The 6,244-nt window shown below is 41.5% G+C and overlaps 1 long non-coding RNA gene across 1 annotated transcript in view; it reads right to left on the reverse strand.

The window, feature by feature from the left end:
* Positions 1-4,096, reverse strand: part of LOC120999968 — a 31,091-nt gene extending 26,995 nt beyond the window's left edge. Inside the window, exons 1-2 of the long non-coding RNA XR_005778705.1 lie at positions 4,059-4,096; positions 3,291-3,356 (exon numbers count right to left, since the gene is read on the reverse strand). This is a non-coding gene — a long non-coding RNA (uncharacterized LOC120999968). The remainder of the gene's footprint in view (positions 1-3,290; positions 3,357-4,058) is intronic.
* Positions 4,097-6,244: the final 2,148 nt, after the last annotated feature.

A 6,244-nucleotide genomic window follows, 5' to 3' on the forward strand; every position in this document is an offset into this window, starting at 1 on the left:
GATATTTGATATCTCGGAGTAGGCAGCAACAGCAGGGACCACCCTCCTTGGGCTGATTTGGGTACTGTCGTCAGACTGCTGGGTGGCGGGCGTTGCCACCTCCTCTTCCTCATCCGATGTCAAGAATGGCTGCGCATCGGTAAGGTCTGGGAATGGATGGGAAAATAATTCCTCTGACTCGACTGGAGGGGCTATGGTTGTGGTGGTGGTGTATTTGGGGGTGCACACAGCAAAGAGTGTGGAGGGTACAGATACAGAAGATGAGGAGGGTACAGAAATGGAAGGCTGAGTGAGCCACTCAGCCAACTCTGGTGCGTACTTTGACGTAATCGCACGCACCTTCACCAGCTTCTAACTTAGGCTCTGGCCTGGTGCATCTGCCCGACCTCTGCCACCCCTGTGGAATGGACTGCCTCTTCCTCTGCCTGTCATTTTCAAAATTACCCTGTGCCAAAGTCCCTAGAAAAGAGCAGTATTTGTGAAAGCGTGTATATCGCACCCCTCAATCAGTATTTTGTAGAAGCAGGTATATCACACCCCTCAATCAGTATTTTGTGGAAACAGGTATATAGAACACCTGAATCAATATTTGGTGGAAGCAGGTATATCGCACCCCACAATCAGTATTTTGTGGAAGCAGGTATATCAAACCCCTCAATCAGTATTTTGTGGAAGCAGGTATATCACACCTCTTAATCAGTATTTTGTAGAGGCAGGTATATCGCACCCCTCAATCAGTATTTTGTGGAAGCAGGCATATAGAACCCCTTAATCAGTATTTTGTAGAAGCAGGTATAACGCACCGCTCAATCAGTATTTTGTGGCAGCCGGTGTATCGCAGGTCTCAGTCAATATTTGGTGGAAGCAGGTATATCGCACCCCTCAATCAGTATTTTGTGGAAGCAGGTATATAGAACACCTGAATCAATCTTTGGTGGAAGCAGCTATATCGCACCCCTCAATCAGTATTTTGTGGAATCAGGTATATCAAACCCTTTAATCAGTATTTTTTGGAAGCAGGTATATAGCACCCCTCAATCTGTATTTTGTGGAAGCAGGTATATCGCACCCCTCAATCTGTATTTTGTGAAAGCAGGTATATCAAACCTCTTAATCAGTATTTTGTAGAAGCAGGTATATCGCACCCCTCAATCAGTATTTTGTGGAAGCAGGTATATCGCAACCCTCAATCAGTAGTTTGTGGAAGAAGGTATATAGAATCCCTTAATCAGTATTTTGTGGAAGTAGGTATATCGCACCCCTCAATCAGTATTTTGTGGAAGCAGGCATATAGAACCCCTTAATCAGTATTTTGTAGAAGCAGGTATAACGCACCCCTCAATCAGTATTTTGTGGAAGCCGGTGTATCGCAGGTCTCAGTCAATATTTGGTGGAAGCAGGTATATTGTACCACTAAATCTGTGGAATTTTGTGGAAGCAAGTATATCAAACCCCTTAATAAGTAGGTATATTAAAACCCTTAATCAATATTTTGTGGAAGTAGGTATATAGAACCCCTTAATCAGTATTTTGTAGAAGCAGGTATATTGCACCCCTCAATCAGTATTTTGTGGAGACAGGTATATAGAACCCCTGAATCAATATTTGGTGGAAGCAGGTATATCACACCCCTCAATCAGTATTTTGTGGAAGCAGGTATATCAAACCCCTTAATCAGTATTTTGTGGAAGCAGGTATATCGCACCCCTCAATCTGTATTTTGTGAAAACAGGTATTTTAAACCCCTTAATCAGTATTTTGTGGAGGCAGATATATCGCACCCTTCAATCAGTATTTTGTGAAAACAGTTATAGCGCACCCCTCAATCAGTATTTTGTGGAAGCAGGCAAATAAGACCCCTTAATCAGTATTTTGTAGAAGCAGGTATATCGCACCCCTCCATCAGTATTTTGTGGAAACATATATATACTGTAAAACAACTGAATCAATATTTGGCGGATGCAGGTACATCGCACCCCTCAATCAGTTTTTTTGGGCAACAGGTATATCACACCAGTTTCAATTAGTTATTCCAATACCGTTTTCCCCTCTATATAGCTGTGGTATCGCAGCAGAACCGCACACAACTGCTGCACAATAAAATTGCACTATAATATACTTTCTATGTTAGAAAGTATATAAGTATATCACACCCCTCAGTATATCACACCTATTGATAGCACACCTATACTAGTCCTTAAAAGGACTTTTGTGGCCTGATTAGCTAGTGTTTTGTGTCCCTAACAGTCTGTCCCTGCTCCACAAAGCAACTTCTCCCTACACTGGCAAAACACAGAATGTAAAATGGCTGCTAGATTGGTTTCCATGTGCTGAAACGTCTCAATTGTCTGTCCTGTCCCACCTGATGGATGTGTCATGGGTCAAAGTTTGGCGCAATGCAAAAGAATATGGCGCATGCGAACATCACCATATGTTCGCATGTTTGGGGAATCGCGAACGAGCAAAGTTCGTCGTGAAACTACTGCCAGGCGAACCGCAAGGCCATCTCTATTTAATGGCTGATAGCCTTCAGCTTGGCAACCAGTTTCCTGATGGTCTATCTCCGTGATATGTTGACTTCCATCAGTCAGAGCACCGTAGATAGATTACAGATAAGGTTACTTCAGTTATTTCTATTTTTATTGGCCTGATTATTTAAAATCTTTGTCCATTCTACAAGGATCCCATTAGTTAATTCAGTGTCACTGATAATTAGAAACAATATTTAAAGGGATTTTCTAGGTTATAGATATTGATGGTCTATCCTATCAATGTCAGATTGGTGGCAGTTCCAGCACATCAACTGATTCAGCAGTTGCCAGCTCCATAATTAACAAAGTAGTAGAACGAGAATCACAGGTCCGTCCTTTGTGTAGTGGCCGTGCCAGGTTACTGCTTCCTACTCCATTCTCTGTGTTAGTTCCAATGCTGGCAGCTGCTGCAAAAAGTTAATCGATGGGGGTACTGATCTAATATTGATGACCTATGTTATGGATAGGTCATCAATATCTATTACCCAGAAAACTCCTTCAATGAATTGCATGATTATAAATAACTTTTATATTGCTATGGGGTTTATGAGTATAATAGCAACTTTTCAGTGTAGCATGTGTCATATTCTCCAGCAAAGTGTATGTGTAAGCACACAACCTGACAGAAAAATGGCTGGGCTGTCAACCATCTGTAAATTTATGGACAGTCCACAAAAACATTTTTTCAGGATAGGCGAAACTAAACCAATCTCCCCATTGATTAGGGAGGATTTTCACTGTCTGCAGTAGTGTTCATACCTTTGTTAATGAATGATAATCTGGTTTGGATTTGTTCTGTGCCAATCTTTGCTCTATTTTCATGACCTATTAGAGGAATTGCAATATGTTATTATGTCATTGTATAAGCTTAACCCCCCCCCCCCACCACCACCCTTTATCTACAGAAGATATAAACTCCTATCACCCACAATAGTCCAGATCTTAGAGAACACATTACTTATTTCTATGGGTTTTATGAGTTTATGAGCAGAGGAGTGATTTTCACTGTAGTGTGTACCATATTCTCCAGCAAAGTGTAAATCAATTTGGAGCATTATGTTGCACACAAACTAAGAGAAATGTGGCTGGGTTGTCAACCATCTATACATTTATGGACAGTATTTTCAGGATAGGCAAAACTCAACAAATCTCCCATTGATTGAGTCTCCACTGTCTGCAGTAGTGTTCGTACCCTTGTTAATGAATGATAATCTGGTTTGGCTTTGTTGTGTGCCGTTCTTTGCTCTGTTTTCATGACTTGATAGAGGACGTGCACTATGTTAAAGTGTCATTGTGTAGGTGTTACAGGTACAGACGATATCACCCACAATAGTCTAGAACAGGGATGGCCAACCTGCAGCTCTCCAGCTGTTGCAAAACTACAACTCCCAGCATACCCAGACAGCCTACAGCTATCAGCCTACAGCAGGGCATGGTAGGGAATTGTAGTTTTACAACAGCTGGAGAGCCGCAGGTTGGCCAGCCCTGGTCTAGATCTTAGAGAACCCATGATTTGTGATGACTCACCGAACCTGTGCTTATTTTCTTCTACGTTTTCCTTGTTTATCTCATTTTTAAAACCTGAAATATCCACAGAGAGGATTGTTATAGATTAATATTAGTGATACTACATAGTAACTTAGTTGATACGGTTGAAAAAAGACATAAGTCTATCAAGTTCAACCAAGGGATAGGTGGGGACGCGAATCCCAGAAGGACGTGACAGATTTCTTCACATTTTCATATTACATTAGCTGAAAAGATAAGAGTGGATTTTATTGGTGTCTGTAAATGGTTGTAAAAGTAACCTTTATTTCTATGGGGTTTATGACTTTATGAGCACAGCATCAAATTTCAGTACTGTGTACTATATGGAGCGAACAACTGAAAAGTATCAAACATTGGCTCAAATCTGTATACCTGCCTCAGGAAATCTCCCCATTGATTAGGGTAGCTTTTTCAGTGTCAGCAGTAATGTCCATACCTTTGTTAATGAATGATAATCTGGTTTGGTTTTGTTGTGCGTCATTCCTCACTCCTTTTTCATGACCTGATAGAGGAAGTGAGCTGTATTAATATATAATTGTACAGGTGTTACCCTCCTTCTTGAACAGAAGATATCATCCACAACTAGGGATAAGCGAATCGACTTCGTATGAAACATCCAAAGTCGATTCGCATAAAACTTTGTTTCAATACTGTACTGAGCGACCGCTCCGTACAGTATTAGAATGTATTGGTTTAGATGAGCCGAATTTATCACTTCGCGAAGTCTTGCGAGACTTTGCGTAATAACTTCATAAATTGATTTCTACTGTAAAAAAAAACATTTCCCGAATTCGCCGCTCGCTCCGTACAGTATTGAAACAAAGTTTTATGCAAATCAACTTCGGATGTTTCATCCGAAGTCGATTCGCTCATCCCTATCCACAACCATCCAAATCTTATGGAACACTTATGATTTGTGATGACGCACCTGAGCTTTGCCTGTTTTCTTCCACATCTTTCTCTTTTTTATCTTCTTTAAGACCTAAAACATAACAATGAAGAGGATTGTAACAAATCACTATCACTGACACTACGCAACTACACTCGTCAACATTGAAATTGTAACACCAGAAAGGAAAAGTCATAGAATTATGGAAATCACAGGATCGCTAGACATATTAATGTCATGTAAATTATAAAAAAATGAAAACAAAATTTTCAAAACATCTCAAATTATTCAGTATCGAGTATAAGCACTACATAAAGAAATGCATGCACTTACACACCATGCTATTAATAGGCTATGAATGTTTTTTGATTACTAGAATGCAGGGGCGGATTGGCCAAAGACCTTACAGGAAATTTCCCAGTGGGCCGATGCCCATGTAGCCACCCAAGCCCTACTCTCTGCCGCTGGCCGGTACATAATGAGCTCTTAGTGGTAATTAACACTGAGAATCAGGTACTCATGTAATCGGCCAGTGATAGCCTATGTCCTCCTGAATTCAACTGCTGTGGCCCATATCTCACCTCCTAAGCCCCCTGCTCCATATTTTAATCAGAGACAACTAGAGATGGAGGACAGAAAATGGCATCTAATGATGGCCACAACAGAAGGACAGCTTTTGGGGCAGTATATTCTGCTGCTCTGTGGTATATGTTTCTGTTGGGACAGTATTTTGCACTATGGTATTGCTTGCCCTGCCTATTTGTGTTGCCCCACCCTCTGTCAATTTGGACACCCCTAAAACATGGGGCCACTTTTAGTTTTTTTTTTCAGGGCCACTCTAAGTTCCCAGTCTGTCCCTGCTACAATGGTTATTAATGGAATGTTCTGCCACACTGGGTGCACTTGAGTACAGATCTGCTTCTGGCAGATCCCTTTTCATTTGCAAACCAATGATGTCCCAGATGTGCTCGAAAGGAGACAAGTCCAGAGATGCTGCAGGCCATGGAAGCACATTTCAGCCACATAGGCTGCGCACAGTACCATGAGCAACATACGACTTGGTGTTGTCCTGTTGAAAATGGCTCCTAGGATACTAGAACTGCTGTGACATTCCCTTGTTAAGGCCTCTTCATGGCATTGCCCACCTCATCTCCAGACCATTCTCTAGCTGTTATTGCATCCAATACAGAAGTGGGGCTCATCACTGAAGATAGACATCCATAGAACACCTGTAGCTGGACATGTGGCTCGTAGCCCAATGTCATTCAAACCCCTT

The sequence above is a fragment of the Bufo bufo genome, chromosome 4, assembly GCF_905171765.1.
Source record: "Bufo bufo chromosome 4, aBufBuf1.1, whole genome shotgun sequence".
In the NCBI taxonomy this organism is placed as follows: domain Eukaryota; kingdom Metazoa; phylum Chordata; class Amphibia; order Anura; family Bufonidae; genus Bufo; species Bufo bufo.